Raw genomic sequence first — 27,233 nt, 5'->3', positions numbered from 1 at the left:
GTGAATTCATAGTGTCCATACCGCGTGCGAAACGCGGTCTTGTGCACATCTTCCGGCTTAATCTTGAGTTGATGATAACTGGATTGTAGATCAATCTTTGAATAAACCCGAGATCCTTGCAACTGATCAAACAGATCGTCAATCCTCAGCAACGGGTACTTGTTCTTGATCGTGACCTTGTTCAACTCGCGGTAGTCTACGCAGAGTCAAAATGATCCGTCCTTCTTTCGCACGAATAGGACCGGGGCTCCCCACGGTGATACACTTGGCCGTATGAATCCCTTATCAATGAGATCTATCAATTGTGCCCGCAACTCTTTCAATTCCGCCGGCGCCATCCTAGACTCTCTCTTTACTTGCTCTTAGTGACTCTGATACCAACAACTCTGTCACGCCCCGAGACCGCTACCAATTCGGTCCGGTTCGGGCGCGTCGAACAGACGCCGAACGGACAGCACCTCTCCTGTCCGCCCAAGGCTAAGCAACCAGATCATGTACAATTAAGCACCCAGTTATTTGCTTAAATAACATACATGATCAAACACGATGCACACAAGTGCAATACATCTAAGAGCAAGAACCACAAGTAATATACAAGTGTATAAAGAGAGATAGTCTAACTATCACAATCATTCAACATTTACATCATTTGAATATATTACATTTTCATCTTCCAAAATGTAAATACATGTTTTCTTCAAAATATAAGTAGCCTTATCCAAAAACTCATCTGTAACGAGGGTACTCTAATGCATAAAGAAAAAGCTACTAATAGGCTCACTTAGCGGCGGCTATGCCCTTGCCGCGGTCCTCGCTCGTCGCCTCTGTGTGTACCTGTTACCCAAAACCACACGGGTGAGAACTTATATAATATAGTTCCCAGTGGGTTCGGCGCCGACGCGCGGTTTTCCACTTAGGTCTAAGCTGTCACAGATAGAGAGATAGATAGATATATAGCGAAATAACTGCAACTACTGTATCATGCCATCAATGATGATAATGTTTGCAACAACTACATCATGCTAGTACATGTCATGAGTAATATAAAGTACATAGCAATGTAATCTACACATACACTATGTTACTCGAGTTAATAATGATTAAATCTTACTATGCAGTTCATGTTCATTACCCACATCTACTTGGTTAACCCGTGTTAACCCTCGACTCACTTTCAATCTCATAGGTGAGGAACTGCACTCGCACACCGAGACCGTCTGCGGGGCAACTACGTCTGCCCCTCGTGAATACTCGCGAGAACTCGTGCCTCGGTGGAAGCGACCCACCGACAAGCAAAAACAGACTAGTGAGTATGATCAAATCCTCTCAAGAGGATACCCTGTCTACTAGGGTCAATGGCCTCTTCTGCACAATCATGATATATAATCAATGTTGTAGACTTCTATCCATCCCTAGAACCATGTCATGTTTACTACACTAGACTCAATGCCACTCGTTTAGTCATTGTAGTAAATGTCTCAATTATTCTACATGTCACCTGTTCATGTCATAGTGCTTCTTACCACACTAGTTTCGATGCCACTCTACTAGGCTATGTCCAAGTTCGGCTCTTTAATGCCGCTATAGGATTCTAATGTCACAAGACCCAATCCTCATGTATCCTAGTCACGTGTCAAGCTCACCCACCGCTACGCCACCAAGAAACATGCAAGGAATGAAATGTACAACTCTATTCCTATAGCGCAATATGATCAACATAATTAACTTAGACATAAAAAGAAACCATTGCTTTCGGGATGACACGCCCCACCTTTTATTCTATCACGAGGCTAGGATTCCGATTTTCGTGATTTTTGGAAGCTTTCGCCGCAAGTTGCGGCAATCTGTACACTAACGGCTTCGTTCTTTAATATCTTCGCGTACGCTCGTCGTATCGCCAAACCGACTTCGCCAACGCGTCAGAAAACCTAACAATTAGGTTTATACATGATCAATTTAGATCAAACCCTCACGTATTGCAAAATCCCATTTTTGAGCCCTAACATGCAATTAGCCCCAAATAATCCAAATTAAATGGAGCAACATAACTAAGAATGCTCATTAGAGGCTACTAGACACTTAAGGTTAAGGATTAAGCCAAATCCAAAAGGTTACCCAATGTGAACGCCGCAACGAAAACAAGTCGCTCTCCAACAGGCGCACGAAAGCTCCATCGTCAATCCGTCGCCTCCAACGCGTTCGCAAGCTCGATCTCCACCAACGCCGCGAATTTGGGCGAAAGATCTAGAGAGATGAGAGAGATATTTAGAGAGAGAAAGAGAGGGTTTCTCTCTCCTTCACCATGTGCGTGTGATGCTTGTGCTGGCTGCAGCTGAGGAGGAAGAAGAAGCCTAGTAGCTTCTACTTATAGTCAACACCTCAATAGTAGCATACACTATTCACATCAGGCAGCTCAAAATCTGATATCTTTCGCCGGAGCTCCCTGAATATCCGTTTGAGCTCAAATCTGACAGTCATGTTCGGTTTTACTTAAAGAGTCCAAAGAAATTTTAATATTTCAGTTTCGACCCCGTTTGGTCACCGAAAGCTGTACCGAACTGTAATCTTTATCAGATCACTATTGGATTTTATTTTCCACCTTCCGGGTGTCAAAATGATATGAAACTTTAAATCTAGCCTCATAAGAATAATTCGGGCTTATCCTCCAGTTTTCAGAATTTTCTGACACTATGCATTTTCTGCTAATTTATCTGCCCCATTTCACACAGAAAATTCTAAATCTTCTGTTTTCGCTCCGATTTCAACACGGGCCATTCCAGACTTATATTTTATGTCTATAAGTCCAATAAAATAGTATTTCACACTATTTTCATTTATATTTATTTTTATATTAAAATTTCAGCATATTACACCCCGCCGCAACTTCATAATTTAAGAAGTTCGGTACCTTACAGGTCTCGCCCGCCAGGGACCGGTTACCTCAGGGCTGCCGCAACACTGCTCACTGGGGGACCGGTCTCTCCTTCCAGGGACCGGTCCCCGAGAGTAAAAACTCTCAGGACTTGTCCAGAATTCCAGTTTTCGAACTTTTTAGGTCGGAAAATATTATACAACCCTCCACCAAGTGTGGAAAAGCTCGAAATACATCCAAACACTCGAACCTCGCAATTTGCAAAGGTCCAGTGTGCTACAACTACAAAATGTAAACTCAGCACTGGTAGCCTCTTGCTATGGTGCGATACCTATACCGCAGTCGCTCGCCAGCCCGCTCGGTCCCGGCTATGTGGAAATAGTGGGGTGAGAACTACAACAAAGTTTTCAGTGGGTTCGGCCTCAATCTCACCGACTTTCCCACTAGGACTAACTCAGGCATAATAAAAGGGAAAAGCTGCATATAGTAACCAATCTATAATATGATGCTAATATGCCTGAACAATAAGCAGAAAATATGCTCAACATTAACACATGCAGATTATGCAAGTTCTTTTGTTCTTTACACCTTACACTTTGTCTTTGTTCTTTGTTCTTTGTTCTTTGTTCTTTGTTCTTTGTTCTTTGTTCTTTGTTCTTTGTTCTTTAATCTCAAGGCTAACCCGGGAGTTTCGCCACATTAACTTGCTTCACATTAAGTCCATCATCGCGGGCCCTCAGCTTCCTCCCGCTAAGACCGTTCTTCGGGTTTATTCCAACCCGTGATGCAAAAACTCCGGAGCGCATCGCCCGAGGGGGAGCGACCACCCTCGACCACGGAACTCATAGCAAATATGATCGAATCCTTAACTCAAAACTATTGTATGTTCAATCTTGACTTTACACTAACTCTAGTGTTCCTTACATCACTTTATGTTGCTACTCTAGCAATCATTGTTCTTTACCTTTCTTTACTTTTGCTAACTCTAGCAATCATGTTCTTTACGCCCCACTTTGTTTTCACTTTAGTCATTATCATTATTCTTTACATCACATTGATTCTTTGCCTCACACTACCTCTAGTGTCACTTTACTTTACATTACCAAATGCCACTCGATCTATGTCTCATTGTGTCACTCTGTTCTTTCGCCTCACTTTGGTACTCATATTTTCTCTCATGCATACATATATAGGGTTTTTGATATTCATAAGGTTCTTAATCATCACATTACGCAAGTTGTACTCACAATCATGCAACATCACACTTTTATCATTGCTTTACCCTAAAATGCATGCAACAATGTATATACATATGCTCAATTGAATGACACATTAGGCATAGAGAGAAGTTCAATGAGTTTGAAAAGCACCACCCACCTCGTAGGTTTTCAAAGGTGCTCCGATGATTTTCTTGGGATTTTTAGACCCTTCGTTCTTTACCTGCTGCAAAACGAAGCCCTATTAGGCCATTTTGCTCATATCTTTACATTGGCTTTTCGTATACTCAAACCGAGCGCACCAACGTGTTCATTTGGTCCCCAATTAGATTTCTAGAGGGTCAATTTCACTTAGAAATCCCCATAAGCTAAAGCCCCAATTTGGGTGCCCTAGCTCCATAGCATAAGAAAACCTAGGGTTTGATCTCATTGGGAAGCAAAAGAAACTTCATGGCACTCTAAAAAGTCCATTTAAACCATTTCTAGCTCAATCAAAACCCTAGTTTGGGTTTCACCATGAGAGGTGTTGAAGCTCACCTTCAAGCTTCACCTCTATACCAAACCATGGTTTTGATCTCAAAAGGAAGCAAAAGAAAGCTTCAAAGACTCTAGAGATCCTATAAAAATCATTATTAACTCAATCCAAACCCTAATTTGGATTCTACCACATTTAGGGTTCAAAGCTTACCTTGTAAGCCTTTCTTTTCGAAGCTAGAGATGAGGGAGAGGGAGTTTCTTCACCCCTTCTACTTCTTCTCCACTTTCTTCTTCTTCTTCTCATTTCCTTTCTTTCTCTTTTTCTTCTCCTTCTTGTCTTCTAGAGAGAGAAAGAGAGATGAGAGGGAATGAGAAGTGGGAAATGAGAGAAATATCTCATTTGTCCTCATACTTAGCTCAATGGGTTGCAAAAATGCAATTAAACCCCTCCACTTTTACTCTATTCAACCAGCCCAGACTGGGCATTTTCGTGTGCGGGGACCGGTCCTCCCGACCAGGGACCAGTTCCCGAAGCTCGTCCCGGCGGCAGCCGAGGCTCCCGCGCGATCTCTTTGGGGGACCAGTCTCCGGGGGACCGGTCTCTCAGGCAGGGACCGGTTCCCGAAGCCTACCTTCTCAGGACTTAGCCGATTTTCAGCTTTCCTTAATTTTCGCATGTACGGGGACCGGTCTCTCCCACCAGGGACCGGTCCCCGAGAGCTCAAAAACTGCAGTTTGCAGATTTTTGATTCCTTAGCTCTCGAAAATCTCCCATAACACACTTTTGATCCTTTTAACACCATCGGACTTTCCGAAGTGTACCATCCTCGCACTTTGGTCAATTTGACTAAAGTTCGATATTTATTTTCCGAATTTTCGGTATATTACAGCGCGGCTCTGTCATACCCACTGGAAAACCATGGTTGAGGTTTCTCACCCCCCATTTTCCCAAGTGATTCGGGCTTGGAGTTGGTGTTGGGCGCGGTAAGAGGACGATCTAGCTAGTCTGGTATAGCGACCGTCACCCTGGTTACTTTCATTTCTGCACTTAGTAGTTTTAATAATAAATGGTTCAGTTAGATGATCTCTATGATTGTTTGAATGTTCGTGAATTGGTTTCGGTGGATCAATGGATGTTTTCGTTATTCATGCATGTGATCAGAGGTTTGTGGATCTGTAGTTTTGGTTTTTTTGGATTCTTGATTCTTGTATTTACACATCGTGGTTTTCTACCCCTCGAGGTAGTCGGTTTTCAAAATGGAGTTTCCGTGTGGGAAACAGTTTTAAAAAGGTTTTTGAATGGTTTTGTAAATCATTGAATTAAAGTTTAAAAACAAAAGCTTCCGTGTGGGGAGCACTTTTAAATAGGATGTTTGTCGTATTGTGCATTGCATCATCCAGCGCCTAAGGAGTGCTTAGAGGCATGCNAGAATCTTGCTCAATCACAATCCTCGAAGTTCTTCCGATGGGAGAGGAACATGCCACATGCACCCGCGGCCAAGAACTATCGAGCTCATATGCTGCACTAGCAGTCGCTACACTCGCAGCCGGGATTCCGGAATCCACTTTCATAACTCTAGGGTTGGTCTCACCCTATATTATCGACCTATCTAGATCCAAGCCTTTACTCAACCTAAGGTTCATTTGACTCTAGGTTCAATGTCACTATATTCATAGCCTAGTTTACTTAACTCTAGGTTCAATTCTCAACCTATGTTTAATACATTAGGTTTAATGCCACTCGTGCTCTTGTTTTCCTAGTTGTCCACACCTAGGAATCATACATGACATGCCACTCATGAATCACCAATGTTCAATGGCGCTAGGTTTCATTGCCACTCTTATCCTTATTGTTCATATTTAGGATTCTCAGTTTACAAGCTACACTTGTCGAGTTCTTTACTCTACTTAGAGTTCATCAATCTAAGTTCTTATTCTCCAAGGATAGTCCATACACAACAATATTTGCATTCATATAGCATTTAGTTCATGCACTAACTTAGCATATACTCTATGCATTCATTTATATTTTTCGCATGCATTCATTAATAGCATCTTAATCATGCATTTATATAACATATATGTCATTCATGTTATTTAACATCTAGTTCATGCATTTTTTTAACATGTCTTACGCATTCATTTGCACCTATCACATGCATTCTTTAGCATCTAGCTTTTATATTCACTTAGCATATACTCTATGCATTCATTTAGCATACATCATGCATACCCAATTAGCATACATTTATCTCATGCCTCATGCATTCATAATTAGCATATATTTCATGCATCATTTACTAATTGGACTACCATTATATGCATTCCTTATTAGCACATATGTTATACTCTCATTTAGCATTTAGCTCATGCAAACTTAGCATACATCATGCATACCCAATTAGCATACATTAATCTCATGCCTCATGCATTTATTATTAGCATAAATATGCATTCGTTAACCTTGCAATTAACTAGCGTTACATGCATCAACGATGACACACACTACACTTTGGCATGGAAGCGACCCAATCGCTTCGGTGAGCACAACCCACCTAATAACCGATTGCTTGTCAACACTTGCAATCGGGCTCCCGCGACACACGTGATCCGGTTCGGCTCCAACTCGCAATTGATCGCCGAACACACATCGATTCTCAACTTGGAGCCATCAAGGGTTCATCTCTAACATTCAATTAGAGAATAATAGAGTTATTATAGATCAAAACCCTCTAATTTTCAAAATCCTCATTCTAACCCTAGCCTCTACACATGCTCCAAATAACCCAAACATTCATGGAGGAAACATGTTAACAACACATTAGAGGCTACTAGAACACTAAGCATAAGGATTAAGCCAAATCCCAAAAGCTTACCAAAATGTGAACGCCGAGACAGAAGCACGCCGCTCAAACGGCCGCATGAGGACCCGAACCGACGCCTCCAACGCGTTCCCCAGCTTCTTCTCTACCAACCCTCAAATTTTAAAGAGAGATCTAGAGAGATGAGGGAGATATCTAGAGAAAGAAAGGGAGAGTTTCTCTCTCCCCACCATGTGTGCGTGTGTGTGGTGTGTGTGTGTGCTGCATACGGTTGAGGAGGGAGGAGGAAGAAGGCAAGCTTCCAACACACAAATAGCCCCTCAAACACTATTACAACTATTTCAGTTTAGCCGCTCAGGATCAAATACTTTTCGCCGGCCCTTCTGAATGTCCGTTTCTGCTCAAATTTGACAGTCAGGCTCAATTTTTGCTAAATAAACGGAATATATCTTAACTTTTCAGTTTTGACCATTTTTGGTCACCGAAAGCTCTACCGAATTATAATCTCTAGCAGATAACAGTCAGATTTTATTTTCTACTTTCCGGATGTCAGAATGGCATGAAACTTTAAATCTAGCCTCATAAAAATAATTCTGACATATTCTCCAGTTTTCATAATTTTCTGACACTGTGCATTTTCTGCTAAAATATCAGCCCCGTTTCTTACAGAAAATTCTAAATCTTCTGTTTTCATTCCGATTTCAGCACAAGTCATTTTCGACTTATATTTTACTTATTTAAGTCAAATAAAAATATTATCTCACACTATTTTTATTTATATTTACTTTTATATTAAAATCCGGTATATTACAACCCTGGTGGTACAGCCTACGTTGACAAAGCGGATTTTGCTCAGACAGCAGAGTGACCCGTACTTACAGAAAGTGCGGGCGGAGATCGAGCAGGGCAAGGACGGGGACTTCTCTATCCACACTGATGGATCTCTGCACTTTAAAGACAGGTGGTGCGTGCCTAGTGACTCGGAGCTGAGGAACGACATCCTATCCGAAGCGCATCGATCTCCTTACACTGTTCATCCAGGCGGAACTAAGATATATCGCGACCTGAAGCTGAATTTCTGGTGGCCTGGGATGAAGTTAAACGTGGCTCAGCATGTGGCTCGGTGCTTGATTTGTCAACAAGTGAAAGCCGAGCACCAGCGACTAGCAGGAAAGATGCAACCCCTTCCGATACCGGTATGGAAGTGGGAGCAGATTATTATGGATTTCATCACGGGATTGCCTCGATCACAGCGAAGACATGATGCGATCCGGGTTATAGTTGATCGGCTGACGAAATTGGCTCACTTCCTGCCGATGCACACTACGTGGTCCCGTGACCAACTGGCACAGTTGTATATCGACGAGATAGTTCGACTTCATGGGGTGCCGATGTTGATTGTATGAGATCGGGACACTCGCTTCGTATCCCAGTTTTGGAGGAGCTTACAACAGGCTATGCGTATGAAGCTGAATTTCAGTACGGCGTTCCATCCTCAGAGTGACGGTCAGTCAGAGCGAGTCATCAAGACTCTTGAGGACATGCTCCGTGCATGCGTCCTGGATTATGGCGATGGATGGTTCCAGTATCTACCGCTGGTGAAGTTCGCCTATAATAACAGCTACCAGGCGAGTATCGGGATGGCACCGTACGAGGCATTGTATGGGCGTCAATGTCGGTCTCCTATCTGCTGGGACGACGCCCGGGAACGCCGGTTGATTGGGCCAGACTTAGTGGAGGATGCGGAGGCAAAGATCCGCATTGCGAGAGAGCGACTATTGACTGCACAGAGTCGTCAGAGGAGCTATGCGGATCAGCGGAGGCGTGACCTGGAGTTTCAGGTCGGTGTGCATGTACTGCTCAAGGTGTCGCCATCCAGGGGTATCAAATGGTTCGGTTTGCGGAACAAGCTTAGTCCGTGGTTCGTGGGACCGTTCGAGATCCTAGAGCGCGTTGGTCCGGTGGCGTACAAGTTGGCTCTTCCTCCGAGTCACGCCCCGGTGCACAATGTTTTTCATGTGTCCATGCTTCGGAAGTACATTCCGGATCCATCCCACGTCATCAGCCCGACGTCTATTCAGCTGTGGGAGGATCTGAGCTATGATGAGGCTACATTGCGGATTTTGGCACGTGAGGTAAAGCAGTTGCGGAACAGGAGCATTCCGTATGTTAAGGTTCAGCGGGAAAATCACGAAGAGCGCGGGGTTACGTGGGAGCTTGAGTCTTCTATAAGGGAGCGTTATCCACAATTGTTTGCGGGGGACGCTTGATTTAAGTTTTGGGGACGAAACTTCTTATAAGGGGGGAATGATGTAATATCCGAGATTTTGACAGTGTAGCTAAACCCTCTATTGACGATGTTTTGTGTGTAATGTAATACATAAGCACTCGTCAAGTTTCATTAGAAAACGAGTTAGAATGGAGAAGTTACGTGACCTTTACGAATCCCTTAAAGTGAATAGCAACTCCGGATTTCCGGTGAAGCCAATAAGTGGAGAAGGCTTCTGGTGCGTATTGGATTCCGCTCATAGTGTTCCAATAGCTCATTTTCAATGGTTCGACTATTCTAAAACCATTAGCGCTGACAGATTTCAGATATAGCACACGGTTCTCGAGAAGAATGGATTTTATTAGATTTACACATAAATATATGTGTGTGGTTTTTGGAAGTTGGAGAGGGGATGGCTTTTGTCGCAAATCGGCAACCATTTCAAATGAAACAATATTGTTAGTTCGATGTTTCGGCTGTGCTGAGCGCGCTAGAATAATCCGTTCGGAGATCCGACAGACAGATCACTAGATATCACGCGTTTATCGAGGAAGGGTCAAATAGATCATTTTTCGTATTTCGCGCGAAACTCCCTATATTTTATGTAACGAATCACGTGAGATCGGACGTGGAGGTGCGTACATGCAATTTACTCGCGCTGTGGAGGACTGGACTGCAAATAATTAGTTTCGAGGGACTTTGATGCAAACTGGCCTTTTGTATAAAAGTTGCACATAGGGTTTCATAAGGGAAACCCTAACCCTAGCTGACCAGCTACCTCGCGTGCATCCCGGCCGCCGGCAAGCCTCCCCGGCCATCGAAAAACGAGGTAGCTTTGGAAACCTCTATTTTGGTTTCCTCCTTTCTGTCGTAAGCCATCTAGAGTCATCCTCACATGTCAAGCCGTCGTCCCTTGGCCGAGACCGACCTTCGGTGTCATCCCTTGCCGGCGCCCGCCGCCCATGTGCGCCACCGGTGCCGCCTGGACTTCCTGCGGCCAACCCAGACCAGGTCTGGGTCGAGCTTATTTCAGCTCGTGGCCACGAGCCACCGCACCCCTTGATCGGCTGCGCCGCCCTTTGTGGTCTCCAGCGACCCCCCTCACCGTCGTCGCCGTCGTCCCCGCAGCCCCCGGCCGCTGGCGTTGCTTCTTGCGGCCACCCGCGGCCAGCTCGGGCCGAGCCTGAGATAGCTCACGACCGCGAGCTATTGTTGTAGCAGGCAGGCCGCCCTGCCTCTCTCTGGCCGCCGGCGGTTTCCCGAGCACCATCGCCGCCGTCCCCGTGGCCGCCGGCCACCACTCGTAACCCCTACGGCCGCCCAGACTTTGTGCGGGTCGAATCTGTCACGCCCTGGACTTCAGCGGAAGCTCACAGTGACGTGTACAGACCCGCCGTGTATATCAAACAATCATAGTGTACACCAGGCGTCTACAAAGAGAATGAACAATCTAGCAACAAGATCATAACTTAACTAAGTAATCAGAGCACAACTAAAAGTTTAAAACTTATACAACCCAGAATTTTATCACAATGTAAAGTAAACCAAATACATTCTACATACTCTCCGTATACCACACTGAACTACATCACAATAAACTGGTAGAGGTTCATCTATTTATCATCGAAAAAGCTCTAGCTAGCCGTTGACCCCTCGCCAGGAACCCTAGCCTTTCCCGCGGTGGAAGGCTCTGTAAAAACAATAACAAAGAGGGCGTGAGAACTATTAATCAATAGTTCCCAGTGGGTAAGCCGCCAAGAATGGCGAAGTACACCACTAGGTCAACTGTGGCATGAGTAAATAGCGATAAATAAGTAAATAACTGTAACAGGTATGTAAATAAATCAATCACACTATTTGCTCAGAAATAAATATATATCAACAGATTGCTGCAAGTACTTTCTACATTAGCAATAAGGAAACATACTGTCATTATGAGTAACATAGTCAAAATGTCAACTTGCTAGTTTGTTCGTCAATAAATATCCAACCAACACAACGTCCACAATATAAATGGTAAAGATGTCATTTGTCGTTTAACTACTCAAAGTTTAAATCTTGTAAGACCCACCAAACGGCTGTCTAATATGAAGACCCACCCGAAGGCTGTCTAGTATGAAGACCCACCCGAAGGCTGTCTAGTATGAAGACCCACCCGAAAGCTGTCTGACATGTACCGCGCCTAACGACCACGTGGAAGTTAACACTACCCACGGCAATCCATTTTGGCGCTCACTTCGTACATAAGCGAGCAATCTGTATCACCAATATCACGAATTCATCATATCTCAAACATGAAATCTCAATTCGACGCAAGGCCGACACTGTAGTACCAAATTGTAAATCATTATCAACCATTTGTTGACATATTCTACCAATAACTAGTGTAATTTACACAAGTATATTCTATACATCATAATGGCTATACCCATATGTACTCATATGAAATCCTTTCACTGTTCCCTTTACATAAGGAAGATGGTTTATTAAGGTTATACTTAATGACTCCTTCTAGGTTCATACGACTTATGGCCCATGTTCCAAAGTTCCACATAAGCCTCCGTCACTTGGAGTAAACAGTAATTGTAAGTACTTCTGTGTGATTGTACAAGTATATATATCATGACTATTCTCGTCATTCCACTAGCTTATATTTAACCATGTACATTCATGTTATATTCAAAGGTCAAGTTCTGATTACATAACTAGATCATATTCACAACACGAAGTTCATGCTAGTGTTACCAATTGAAAACGATGACTTACCGGACAGCGCAAATATGCGGGACATTATCCAATATACTCTGGCACGATTCTTCATGAATGTATAAATAACTTCATTATGTAAAATAGATTAAAAGTTCAAGCACGATGTTTAGAACATAGCTTAGCAGGACTTCCTCCCATATACATAATTCCCTTGGCCCTTGTTGTCCAATAGAGTTAAATGATCTATAAGAAATAGGCAATTTCATAATTCCTTCTCTCCTGCATAGAGATACTATTATAACCATTACGGTATGCACATGGATGCATGTCTCAATTTCCTCAATTACACTCCTATTCTCATAAGCATGCAATACATTCACTTATAATGTTAAAGGAGATATAAAGGGAATTCACCCATTTCGGGAAGGTCCAACCCACCTACTAATCGATGGTTCCTGACAAACACACTCTCTTGCAGGAAATCTGAGGCCTCCAACTCCCCTAGCTGCGAATCAAAGTCAGCCAGAAGCTGAATTTATATCCATTGCAAAACTTTACATAATCACATGATAGGAGCTAAATTCTCACCTAGGTTTAGTTTAAACTAAACCTCTGCTCCACTTCAAGATGGGGCTGCTTAAGATCACCCAATTCAGCTCCACTGGGTCTCAATAATCAACTCCAAGTGATTACCAAACCTGCTGCAATTCAGCTGAGAGTAACTCTACCAACCTGCATTAAAACTACTATCAAATCTCCAATTTCGGCGGAATTCTCACCTAGTATTATGCTATAGTTGAATCCCTGTTTTGGTCCAGGTTAGTGTACTCAATTTAACTTCCGAAAGCTTCAAAATATTAGCCGAGGACAATCTAATAATCCTTTGCAAATCTGCTGCGAACATTACCAAAAACAGCGTTAATATCATCACTAAGACACTCCAATTCAGCGAGGATCTCACCTGGGTTCAGATCAGAGCTGAACCTCTCCTTCCCTTGGATGTAAGCACCCCAAAACAGCCTATAACTGCTCCTATCCGCAGCTCAATGTAGTTATCCCAGCTGCTGAGAATATAAAGTAAAATCAGGATTACACTTCCATCTATAAGCCTATTAAAGCATCATTATGTGGTCAATATTCAGTCAATCACCTTTTCCAGGTTTAGTTCTAACTTCCCCCCTTGAGTTCGGATTGCACAACCATCTTGAAACTTGTTTAAGTAGCTGCCAATACCTCTCTCACTTCAGCTGGAGCAAAGAAGCCAAAAACCACACTCAATTTCAATACTAATACCAACTAAAAAGAGAAAAGGTCTTACTTACTTTACTAGAATACCACTCAGTTATTTACTGAAGTGAGACTGCAAGGACACCTTCAAATTGGTCTCTCCAACCCTTCCCTGCTGCAGCTTCCAAGCTTCTAACACAGCTAATCACAAAAGAGAAAGGAAGGAAAAGGCTTAAATCTCTAATTTCACTTCCCTCAAGCCTCAACCCTAGAGAGAGAACAAAAGCAAGGCTAAACCCTGGTTTCCCCCTGAGCTAACATGAGATAACCATCATCTGGGTCGAGCTGAGAAGGATAAGGATGAGTATAAAAGGGAAAAAGACCAAAAACTCCTTGCTGCCACGCAGCTACTGCCTCTGCTGCTTGCTGTACCGGTACAGCATCATGCATGTACCGGTACACCAATACAAAATGGCCAATTTCGCAGGAGCAATGCACATTCTCGCTTCCCACATCCCGATCACTCTCAAACTTATTCATAAACATCTTTAAACCCTTTAGAACATGTAGGAAGGTTCTGAATGTCATTCCCCTTACTCGAACTTCGTAGTTTACACAAGCTTAGTATACTACAAAATCGGAGCCACCTCGACCTCCGCGCGCCGCCACCGCCCACCGTCGGGTGCGCCACCCTCCCTCGGCCTCCGGCTACTGATCGTCATCGCCCCGCCGCTCCTCCAGCCGCCACCTAGCCGCCGCTGCTTTCCTAGGCTGAGTCGAGCCATGCAGGCTCGTAGATCTCCACCGCGCCACCAGCCGCTCCCTGCCACCGGCCAACGCGAGCCCCGGCCCCCTCTGTCTGGCCGCAACCACCTCCGGCTAGCTAGCCTGTCGTCCGGCAGCCGCCGGCCGCCCCGTGCCCTACTGTGCTCCGATAAGGCTAATTACTGTTTTCTGCACTTTGTTACGGGTTCCGGTCGCCTTTTCGGCGATCCGAGGATACCCCGATGCTCCCGAAAGTGAGCACGATGATCCCTACTTCGTGCTAAACATCGTGCTCACCTCCGTTGGGGTCAACGATGCCCCGGTTTGCGCGTTAGACGCGATTTAGGCGTTGTGCGCGCTATTTCGCTGATGTTCGCGTCGCTCGCGCGCTCACCACGGTGGTTGGCAGTGCTCCGAAGTGTGAGCACGACTTCTGGCACGCCGAGACCTGTCAGCGGGTGTCTCGGCTTGGTTGAATGATCCTCGGTTTGCGCTATCGGGCCATAAAACCCCGAAAATCACATGAAACAATGTGATTTTATGCAATCGGGAGGGTTTTTATGCAATTGTGCGTGTTATAGCTACTGTTGGCGGCGTGTGCGGGTAGCGGATGACCTCTGGACTAGTTGTCCAAGGCTCCAAGCCTTTCCGGAAATCAAATGTTGATTTTCCGTGTGTTTTTCGGCGAAATCCGCCGATGGAACACATTTTCGGTTCGGAATTCTTCCGACAATGTCTCGTGATAATTTGTGACATCGCTGGTCAACCGTGTCATTTTGAGGGTTCGGAAACGACGGGTGAGCGACGGTGGGTTCCGGTGTCGAATTGGACACTTTCGGAAACCCGGATCGAAATAATTATCCGATGATAATCGTTTCAGAGTGAGTTAGTGTTTTTGCTGCCAAGTCACACGAAAATATGTATTTAGTGGCAGCGGGCGACTCGTAACATGAGTCGGTGAGTTTCGAGACAGTTTGTGGGTCCCGGTGGAGTTCCGGTGCGGTTTTTAGGACTTCCGACGTGTTCGGCAATCGGTTTTAGGAAACCGATTCTCGTAGGTTCACTGGTGGGGATTGTGAGTTAGTGATTCATGTTATGGGTTAGACGCTAACCCGGTGGACCTTTCGTAGGTCTGGTTGTGACTTCCTCCGCAGTTGGAAGGCCAGTACCATATTTGTACAGGTGGGTACTTCGATTCGAAGTCGGTACTGTGGTGCACGCTCGGTAATATCCTCTTACCTTTGTTCTCCCGTTATCATTATTGCATATTTTATATTGAGCCTTGCAACCATGTTGTTTCCATTGTACTCTCTACTCAGTTGTTTTCATGTTAAGTATCATGAGTAGGAGTAGAGTAGTTTTATCTACATGTGACATCTGTGACCTGGTTGGTCGGTTCTCATACTTCGTATCAGTGACCTTGTTTGTCGGTTGGACTACTTGATAACCTATACTGTGAGTGTGCCCTGAGTGGGCAGGATTGTCTGCTGGTTGCCGACAGTTGGCTACTAAGCATTCAGCATCGATCGCCATTGCTCGTACGCATTTCACGAACACCAGCGGTCTTATCCACCGCAAGAGGGTGCTCTTTTCCAGAAAAGTGGTTCGGTGTGCCAGCCCGTGAGCCCAAGAGCTTATGTTGGGGTATATGCTTGTAGACCCAAGAGCTTATGCTGGGGTTAGTTACAGACTAGAGCAGTTGTGGCACAGGCCTGAGGTGTTGCGGACCAATATGGCTGTTCCAAATTGGGTATTTTGGACTTGTCGTCCATTGATGCATACATACAGTAGCGGTAGCTGTGCATTTATACATCCTGTTCATTTATTATCGTTGCTACTGTATTTCACTTATCCATATTGTTGTTTATCCTCCTTGACTGGTGAGTACCCCTCACCCTCGTCGGCTTGCGGTACCCACCGGGAGGGGAGACATGTTTACATGTTCTCACCCCCCACCTCCATTACAGGTGACGTTGCAGGTCCTAGTGGGACGGTTCGTGAGGAGCACGCTTAGTGATCGATAGAGCCACCGTCCCGTTGTTCGTTAATTTTCTAACCTAGCTTCATTTAAATAAATGACTTAGACAGTTAATTGGTTCAGTGACTTATCACTTTTGAATTTATATGGTTTTATGAATGTAATAAAGGATTTGTGGATTTTGTGAAATGGAAATGATTTTCTACCCCTCGTGGTAGCGAGTTTTACAAGTAAAAGGTTTCCGTGTAGAAAATAGTTTTTAAAAAGGTTTTCTCGTGGTTTTCATGACTTAGTATTTCAAAACGAGTTTCCGAGTAGGAAACATTTTAAAGTAATAGTTGTGGTTTTATGGATACTTGTTAATTGAAACCAATGTGAATGTGAATAGTATATGATTATCTGTGGATGTTCATATGTGTGGTTGTCTTTGGTATGGTAAAGTTTGTATATTGTACTTGTGCGACGCCGTGCAAATACAGGGGAGACTCTATCCGTGTGAACAGTGGAATCCCTATATTTGTGGCGGATCTGGCATACCCTGGGGGTCAGGTTTCAAAAAAAAAAAAAAATTTGGGCACTTCCGCTATGATTTTTAACCAAAAAGGGACCCCGGGGCGTGACAGTTTTTCCATCCATGAATGTTCCTTCCTTATACACATGAATTTTCAAATAAACTTCAGCATGTTGAGGCTCTTTCTTCTGTGGATCATATTTCCTCTAAAATAAACATAATATAGTTTAGAATAATTACGTCTTAAAATTATTAAGAAAAAAGTAAAAAATTAACATTATCAATCACTTTAATATGATAGAAATTACCATTTCCTCTGCAACATGAGCAAAACTCTTTGTTCCTACAGTGTGAGTCGCCATTAGCATTGTACGATTCCTTTTATTTCTTGTGCTGCGTAACTGGGGCATATCATATTACATTTAAAACTCATAAAGCCACATAGAATCGTACACGAGTAATTTAATACAACAAATAATAACATTTTTTAGCAATAAGACAATTTATACCTGTCACGCCCCGCGACTGCCAATTTGGTCAGTTCGGACACGTCAACAGACACCGAACGGACAACACCTCCCCTGTCCACCCAAGACTCCACCAACACATGTATATCAACAACAACTCAAACAAGAGAATGCAAGTATACATGGCTTGCACGAGGGCAAGCAACAACCAACACAAGTGAAAGTAATCTAACTATTACATTCATACATTGTAAATTGATCATTTTGAATCAAATATAAAGCTTATACATTTTCTTTACATCTATTCTGTAACACACTGAACTTTAGCAAATTGTAAGGTTCGAGTGTTTGATTTGTGCTCTTAGCCTTTTTGGGTTTTCTGTTTGGTCGTTGACTATGTTCCGACCTATGAGTCGCATCTCGAGGAGCGAGGGTGAAAACTTAGCACCAAATCTCTAAAATGAAGAATTTAGGTTGCTCTTGGGTTTGCCTCTGTAGGGCAGAGTACCGGTACTACATTGATCCCGTACCGGTACTAGACCTGGTACCGATACGGCATCGGGCTGGTACCGGTACCCAGTGCATTCTCTCGCCAACCCGAGGCTCGGGTTTGCGCAGACTGCTGCTTGGTATCGGTACTCTTTCTTGTGTCACCGGTACGCAGTGCAGTTCGCAAACTGCAGTTTTTTAAGGATGTTTTTGATATTGTAGCAACTCTATAAAGCACCCCACGCCCCTTCTAGGACTCCCTGAGCTTGGAATAGTGGAGAAACAGGTAGGGGACCTCTCCACTTCCCCTTTTTGATTTTCTTCCCGTTTTCTTGGATTTTTAGAGGATTAATCACCTCTTTTGCTCCCTTTTGGCATTATGGTGGCTTTTTCTCCATGGGTGAAGCCTTGGAGCATTGTTTAGAGCTTGTTTGATCTAGCACCATCCTAGCTAGGTTTGGAGCATCAAGGGAGGTTAGTAAGCTTGATCTTCCCTTTAGATCATATTTTTGGAGGATTTTTGTGAATAAACCTAGAAATGAGAAATCTAGGGTTTATTTGGGGATTTTTGATTTGTAGCTTTTGGAGTTCAATTGATTGGTTTAGAACCTCCCTTTAGGTTTGTTTTGAATGGTTTTAGCTCTCATATGGAGATTGAGAGAGACTTTCACCATACAAGGTGAGTTTTGCCCCTTTTTTTGGGTTGGTTAATGTTTGATCCTAGGAGTGTTTGTTCATTGCGTTTAACTCTCTTAGAATTTCCTCTAGGGTGCTAGGAGGCAAGTGGACACCTTCTTTTGCGCAAACGAAAGGGTTGCAAAGAGTTCTTGATGGGTTTGACCTCACCGAAATGGGTGAACTTTCCTCCCCCTATATTGTTTTACTTATTGTAAAAATAGAAATTCATGCATATTCATGCTAGATAGTGTATATGTGAATTTTAGAATGTTTAAAATACATGTATTATGTATGATGAAATATTACCTCTATGTAATAGAGAGATTTGCATATAGTATTCATGCAAGTGAATAGCATTCTTTTATGTGATTTGGAATCATGTTTCATGTGATGGAAATGACTAGAATAATATGCTCTTGGACATAAAATCATGCTTGACATAGTGGACAAAAATGCTATAAAGAGGCATTCAACCTAGTGAATGGTTAAACTTCTACATGATGACATAGTGATAGGTCTTTCGGTCGCTAGCTTTTATACCATATTTTAGACATGATGACATTGGACTTGAGATGGATGATTACGCTTGCTTGCCATTGTGCTCATTCACACATGCTTGTGAGAATCGTTTCCCACAAGTCGGCCCTCTGGAGATAGCCATCGCGACATAAGCTCGCCCGTGCAGCATTCGGCGTCAAAATGGGATGCCGTAGGGGAGACTCATTCCTAGGGTGGGAATGTTGACTACCACGGGGCCATTAGGCACAGCGCAAGCCGGACTACCCTTGTGTAGGTACTATATAATTGGAACAAAGTTAAACTTTAATGCAAAGCGGACATTGAACAAATTAGTAAACAATGAAATTTTACTAGTTGTACTTATGGACATCATGTTATTTACACACATGCATATTCATGTTAATATAGCATTTATACTTGTGGAAATCCATGCTAAGTAGAGGCATAGTAGTTTAGCAAGTTTTATTCATGCTCAATATTACATGTTGTTCATTCCATTTAAATGTTAGAACTTACTACTTATGCCTCCATAACCTAGTGGTGTATTTCGCTGATGTCGGCGGCTTACCCACTGGGAACTATTGATTAATAGTTCTCACGCCCCCTGTTTTGTTGTTTTTGTTACAGAGCCTTCCGCACCGGGTGAGGCTAGGGATCACAGCAAGGGTGTCGCTACTAGCTAGTTGCGAGGGATTTCTCTTTTAGGTGGTTCACCTCTCTTTTTGTTTTATTTGGAGAGGTTGAAAGTTTTGTACCTTGTAGAGACCACCATTTTTGTATATCTAGCACTTGTATTTGAAACATATGATGTATCTACCTTATGTTTTATGTTAGTGGTTTAGTTCTTTTCTCCACTTGCTATTAGAATCTAGTTGTAATCATGCTCTGATATTCCTAGATGCTTGTTCATTATTGCTTTAATTATCGTTTTGTTGTAGACGCCTTATATGTTGTAGGCATATGGCGGGTCTAGACACGCACCGGACGGGCTTCTGCTAGGTCCCAGGGCATGACACATTCATCCAATAGACATATTCATCTCTCAAATGAATTTATTACATTTTCATTCTTCAAACATAATAGATAACATATACATAAGGTGCCTCTATACACAACGGTAGTCCGCTACCTAGAGCACGATAACCATGCCGCGATCCATGACCACCCCGCTCGCGCTAGGACCTGCATAGTTAATGGGATGAGAACTGCAACAAAGTTTCCAGTGGATTTGGCCGCTGACCCCGCCGACTAGCCCACTAGGTCTACTTAGGGATATGTAAGAAAAGGAAATATAGATAGCAAACCACACTAATACTATTACAATGCCTGCAAGAAAACTGGTCAACAGATATATGATCATAAGTATGATAATGTATGCATGCTTTACATTCACTTGGCTTTCACCCAATCATCACGGGGTGCACCTGGTTTACCCCAACTCACAACCAAAATCCCTGTCGATCGGGGAGGCTCCAAGCACTACCACCCAAGGGACCGTCTTCTGGGGGGATTTTAACCACACTCAGTAGTGACAACTCCGGAGCACACCACCTGAGGGGGAGCTACCGCCCTCAAGCCAAGACCCTATGTGAGTATAATCCCATCCTCAATTTTGAGGATGTATAGCAAAACTTGCCATAAGCCACAATGCCACTATGCCCAAGGCTACACTTGCCACAATGCATAAAAGGATTTTACCTTGTTTAGTATATCACATATTTGGCCACTCTAGCCATGATGCCACAATAGGTTATACCTCGTCTAGCAATAACATATACTTGGCCACACTTGCCACAATGCTCTAAGGATTTTACCTCATCTAGCATAACATGTCATAATGTCATTATGTCCAAGGCCACACTTGCCACAATGTCCACTAATGTTATAGTTCAACATTTCACAATACATATAATATTTATCAACATCATTATCCAACATCCACTATGCTCTTAAGGTTTAACCTTATCTAGCATACATATACTTGGCCACACTTTCCCTCTAATGTCAATGTCACCTTTGTTTACTAATGTCATAGTCCACAATCCACAATCAATTCATACATTCATAGGGTTTAACATGCATGGTCCAATATCTATTCATATGTTCTCACACCTAGAAGCATATCAAGATTTTCAACCATAGCCCAATACCCTATAATGCATGAATGCCACAATGCCACAATACACATGTATGCTCAAAGAAGGCGACATAGACATAGTAAGAAATTCGGAGATTTCGGATAGCACCCCCCACCTGTAGTGATGCTAGAAGACCACGATTCAAGCCCCATAATTTATGGGCGCCGATTACTCTCGACTACGGCAAAACGAAGCCGAAATGGAATATTTCCCACATATCTTGACGTAGACTCAACGGAACTCCGAACCGAGTGTTCCTACGCATCAATTTATCCACCAATTAAGGCTACAAGAGATCAAACTCAAGTTAGATCTCAATTCTACCAAAACCCCAATTTTAACCTTGAGGTTTTCATCTTTACAAAATAACCCTTTATTCATGGAGATCCATGGATAAATCCATCACAACATCTCCTAGAAGCAACTACTAGAAGGAATTACTCAAACCCTAACATCAAAACCCTCAAAACATAAGATACTTATCTCAAATCGAAGCTCTCTTCCAAGCTAACGTTGCACAAGAGGGTTTCATCACCACCAAGCAAGCTCTTCTCTACCATAGCTCCACCATTGAAGCACCCCAAAGAGAGAGATAGTGAAATCTAGAGAGAGAAAAAGCTCTCTCAAGTATTGAGGGTGTGGAGAGAAATGAGGGCTAACACATAAAACGCACACACACACGCTCATATATAGGGGTGGCAATCCAGTTCGCTGTTCGCGAGCCGGCTCGTGTTCGGCTCGTAATGAGCTTGAGATCGGCTCGCTCGTTTAGTAAACGAGCCGAACACGAGCTGGATTTTTCAGCTCGTTTAATAAATGAGCCGAACACGAGCTGGGGTCAGCTCGCTCGTGTTCGGCTCGATTACAGCTCGAATACATATATTTTATATTTATATAATTTATTTCATTTATATTTTTATATATAAATAAATAATTATATATAATATATATTTTTATTATTTAATTTTTAGTAAAATAAAAATATAAATGCGAGCTTAATTATAAAAAGACTCATTTATATATAAAGTTTCAACTATTAGATCAAAGTCTAATGGATAAGATTTTATAAATTTATTTTTTATATATATTTAATCTAATTATTTTTAATTTATTGTTCGTTCGCCAGCTCGTGAGCCAGCTCGTATTCGGCTCGTTAATAAACGAGCCGAACATGAGCTGAATTTTTCGGCTCGATACTTTAACGAGCCAGCTCGTGTTCGGCTCGTTTAATAAACGAGCCGAACACGAGCCAACCCCAGCTCGCTCGTGTTCGGCTCGTTTACACCCCTACTCATATATGGCACATTTGCACCCAGCCCCCACCAACTAACAGGGCTCCACTAAACACCCGTCTGCACGGTTTCGGGGTTCAGACCATGCAGGGTCCAAACCCCGAGAGCTCTGCAACACCAAAAAATTTCGAAATTCTTCTAACCAGCTCTCTAAGGTCCATACACCTCTCTAAACTATTTCGAAACACTCTGAACATTTAACGGACCTCTCCAACTCGTCCGCAACCACACTTCGTCAATTTGACGGAAGTTCGGTACCACCTATTGGGGATACGGTATGTTACAATACCTTTCCTTCATCTGATTTCCAAAAGTCTACAAGATAAATCCATTGATCCTTAATCACATCTTCAGGTATATAACTCCTTTAGGCTAGCATGTTCATCAAAGTGCGAAGCCTTAAGATCGCACTTATAATCCTTCCACTTTCTTCCGGTTGACTTCATGATCCACTTCTCGATTCTGACTGGATATAGAAACTTTCCCTATATTTAGAAAATAGGGTATTGAAATAGATTTTTTTAAATCTATTAAATCTATTTCAATACCCTCTTCCATATTTACATTGTGTGTAGGTGTATTCGTAGAATCTGATGGACAAGGCATCGAAACGTCTTCTCCACATCCAAATGCATCAGTTAGTAGTTGATGCATATCCACATTTATGCTATAATTATCTTCTACGCGATGTCTAGAAGAGGGTGCATTTTGCACTATTCGCTCTCCATGGAATGTCCATTGTCGATAACCACGAAGCATTCCATTGCATACTAAATGCTCGTAAACATCTTCCCGACTTAGCTTACTTCTATTGACACACTTCACACAATGGCACCAAAATTTGCTCTCAGAACAAATTGGGTTCCTGAATGCAAAATCAAGAAAACCACCAACACCCTCCAAGTATTGTCTACTTCGCCTATCCAATCCAACCATTCTTTAATAATTTTCAAATCCATAAATAACTGCACAATATCTTAAGAATAGCACAAAAAAAAAACCAATTAGGATTAAAGAAAAGAACAAAGTGAAGAATAAAGAAAAAAATGCGAAATAAAATGAGGCTTAATCTAACAAAACTTCATTCATGTTTAATATATTAGAATATAATATTTAACAATTAATAGTGATAAATCTTTCTTTTTTTTCCAAACTATATAACACACAAGATAAAGCTATTCTATTTTATCCATTACTTCACTCTATGTTGTAGTTCTACACGGACAGATGTTAGCAAAACCATACACATCATACCCCATCACCCATAAAACTCTCTCTCCCATTGATATCCTAAATGAAAATTTTGTCCTATCAATATATTATTTCATTTGATTTCCTACAGCCAAACTCATGATCACCTAATCAACTAAGCTGCAACTTGGAAAATAAAAATTTTGGCAAGTGGTCTTAAAAATTCCTGACTCTAACATTTTACTAGGTAATTCTTTGACATCTAACTTTAACTAGCAGAATACAGTAAAATTGAATTCCTACATCTCATATCTTGTTCCTATGACCAGAAAGTAAATACCTAATCGAAATTGTTTGAATTTTTTATAGATTTTTTTATCAAAAATTCAACCAATTTTGATGTATTTACACCATTAAACTAGCATGTATTCCATACCGCGGCCATTGAAAGTTATTAATTTTGATATCTTTTGAAAGCTATTAATTTTGAGATCTTATGATCAATAAGGTAAATGAGGTCAAAAATTATGAAATTTGATTTTTAAAAAATTTAAATGCTCTAAATCATATTTAATGGTATAGATTATTGATTCAGAAGTACAATCATCGAAAATGACTTACGAGTGCGAACACGATTGTACTCATAAGAACATAGTAACCAGATTTACAAAAATATATACAACTTATCTCGGCTACCTTCAATTTCAAAATTTAATATGAATACTAAATTTTTAAAAATTTTAACTTTATATTTTAACATTTTAATTAATGATTTGAGTTAATTAATATTTTATTAAAATAAATAATTAGTTTAAATTATGTTCTTGAAAGTTATTAAATTATCTAATACTAAAATTAAAATTTTGAAATGCTAGATACTGGAATCAAAATAGTTTATAACTTAAGTAAGTTATATATATTTATCTAAAATAATTAAAATGGGATTTTTAGTTTTAAACTTTTTATAGCAATGAAAACTTTTTAAGATAGCTTGGCCAATTTACCATGAACGATGTAAAGCTATGGCTGGATTAAAAGTACTCAATTTTATATTCTATAAGATTGGCAGAATTTGAAATTGCTTAAAAATTTTTTGTCCTCTCGTGTAATAAAATAATTGTAAAACTGATCATGTTCTTGCGATCTTAGAAGTAGAGAAATATACAACAATGCCCACTATTTCTGGTATACATTCAAATCAACCTCATCATGGTGTATAATTTTATCGGAATCGATCAATTCACCAACTCCAAAACTCCATTGAGGAATAAGCACAATTTTTTTAGCATGTGTAGTGCCCAAGCCTTTTTCAGATCAGATTGAATAGAACTCGAAGATAAGAATATTCTAAAACATTCAAATGTCTAATTGATTATTTGTCCAAGATCAGCACATCTCAAATATGAGAATCTAACAGGACAAAAGAAAATTTTATAGGAGAAAGACCTATAGTTTTTAATATATTAGAATAACAACAATTGCAAATTGCGACATTGTTGTTGTCAACATCAAACATTCGTGAGTGATGGTGATCATAAGAAAAATCTCACTAGTCTATGTTACAGTTTTCTTAATGATAATAAGAAACCATCTATTGATCTGATCAAACTTTTATAACTAAGTCAGCATCACTAAATCATAGAAAAACTGAAAAGTTCTCCATAGCAGAATCCACAAACAGTAAAATGGTCTACAATATTATGACATGCATCAACTGAATCCAACCTGCAATAGTCTGATTGTATCTAATATGATAAATTTCATATGATTGCATTAAAATATGGAATAATCGATCAGATCGTAGAGAAAACTTTTACCATATATATATGCCAAGAGATTCTGACAAGAGATTACACTCTAAATCCTCATGAACAAGAGATTCTGACAAGAGATTAATATATGGGATAATCGATCGATCGAGCTCACCTTCTTCTAAATCTACCCCTTCCACGCCTTCGACGCCGACGCGAGCACAACCAGGTCGCCGGACTCCTGCTTCCCCACCACCGCCGTCGCCTCGACGTTTGGCGCTTACTCCTCTGGCGATGGTCCCCGCCAGATCCTCGCGGCCGAACTCCGGCCGCCGGAACCCTAGCTTATCTGTTGCGACGACGGAGGAGGAGGAGGAGAGGGAGGGGGTTTGAGGATACGGCCTAGGAGATCAGATTTTTTTTTCCTTTTTTTTTTATTTGGGCTTTCTACTTGGGCCTTGCTAGTTGTTTTCTAATTTAGGAGTTTTTGAACATTATAAATTTTGTGTTGGGTAATTGGGTTGAGTGGGGTTGGGTGGGATGGGTCAAGCAAGGTGACATTTTTTTTGGTTGGTTTGGGCTTTATCGTTGGGCTTTAGTAGATTTGTTTTTTAAAATAAAAATTATACATAAATGGGACACTTACATTAAAGTGTCCCAAAAATATGTCGCTAAAATCTAATTCTCTTGTAGTGTGGCACCGACCCATAAATTTTCATGCAAAACAGAATATCTAACACTTCTAAAAAGCAAAAACATCGAGTACTCAAAGGCCAATCTACGATAAAAGCTGATCTTCTCGAAACTGTGTATCGAACATAAAATCGGATAGTGCCATCACCTCCAGCATAGCCGAACCATCAAAAATGACCTATTGGGTCATCTGAAACGGTGTCCGATTCACATCCGAAGCCATGGTCAAGTCAAGGCCTCAAATTAAAACACCGATTACTATTCACTTAAGTGAATAGTACTAGCCACCAAACATCTTAATAAAAGCTTGTTTTTCCACAAAAATCAAATTGATAATTTCAAAATTATAGTACTTATAAAAACACCAATGAAAAGCATCAAAATACACCGTAAAATCTCAATCCTCACAATTTCTTCCCCCTCCCTCTCTTTCTCTTTCTCTCTATTATTGGCTGTCAGGGTGGAGGTGACTCAAGGCATGGTTTCGGCGCCGCCACCGGCTGAGACCACTACCGCCGTCACCCTCGAACTCCGACGACCCTCTCCGAGGCTTCCCCGGCATCGCCGTGCCCCAAGAAGCTATGGCGGTAGAGAGAAGCCCAGCAGATCTTATGCGGTCACAGGGCTCCACCTAGCCGCCGCCGTCGCGCCGCACCGTCTCTAACCGTCACCATCGATCCTAGGGAGGGCACCAACGCCGCCCAAACCTTCCCTGAGCTGCCGTCGTGCAGCGCAGTTCTGCCCTAACCGCGGCCCTATTTTGGGCTCCACCGCCGCCTCCGTCTCCTGCTGTAGTGTACCGAATTTTAACATAGAAGTAAGAGTAAATAAAAATAGTGTAAAATACTATTTTTATTGGACTTAAAGAAGTTTTCTATGTGCAAATGAGGTGCTTACTTGGGGGTTAAGTTTCCTATGCATAAGTAAAGAGTTTACTTGGGGGTCAAGTTTTCTATGGCTAAGTAATGGGCTAACTTGGAGGCTAAGTTTCCTANTGTGTGAACAAGTGATGTAATGGATAGTTTAAATTCTCTTGTATCTGTGATTGCCTCTCTCAATGTTGAATGCTAACATCTCTTATTGGATATGTATGCATAGACTTTGTTACGCTTCGGGCGGGCAGGGGAAACTCTGTCCGTTCGGCGGGTCTGTTTTGGGCCCGAACTGT

General features: G+C 42.0%; 2 long non-coding RNA genes across 9 annotated transcripts; one reads left to right on the top strand and one right to left on the bottom strand.

Moving 5' to 3' along the window:
- Nucleotides 1,283–19,864, top strand: LOC109712085. 7 transcript variants are annotated; one of them, XR_002216773.1, is made up of 6 exons: nucleotides 11,412–12,242; nucleotides 16,326–18,089; nucleotides 18,210–18,277; nucleotides 18,383–18,482; nucleotides 18,572–18,657; nucleotides 19,628–19,864. It is a non-coding gene; the product is annotated as an uncharacterized LOC109712085 (long non-coding RNA). The 7 variants fall into 7 exon arrangements; XR_002216771.1 differs by having other exon boundaries at nucleotides 18,210–18,482; XR_002216772.1 differs by having other exon boundaries at nucleotides 16,326–18,277; nucleotides 18,423–18,482.
- LOC109712086 lies at nucleotides 11,087–25,886 on the bottom strand. Of its 2 annotated transcripts, XR_002216775.1 has the most exons (10): nucleotides 25,548–25,886; nucleotides 17,357–17,428; nucleotides 17,156–17,248; nucleotides 13,689–13,794; nucleotides 13,517–13,613; nucleotides 13,328–13,430; nucleotides 13,146–13,260; nucleotides 12,955–13,064; nucleotides 12,805–12,871; nucleotides 11,087–11,347 (listed from the first exon to the last, which is right to left on the bottom strand). It is a non-coding gene; the product is annotated as an uncharacterized LOC109712086 (long non-coding RNA). The 2 variants fall into 2 exon arrangements; XR_002216774.1 differs by lacking the exons at nucleotides 17,156–17,248; nucleotides 17,357–17,428 and having other exon boundaries at nucleotides 13,146–13,430.

Source organism: Ananas comosus, linkage group 6, assembly GCF_001540865.1.
Source record: "Ananas comosus cultivar F153 linkage group 6, ASM154086v1, whole genome shotgun sequence".
Classification (NCBI taxonomy): Eukaryota; Viridiplantae; Streptophyta; class Magnoliopsida; order Poales; family Bromeliaceae; genus Ananas; species Ananas comosus.
This window is presented reverse-complemented; position numbering and strand designations above follow the sequence as displayed.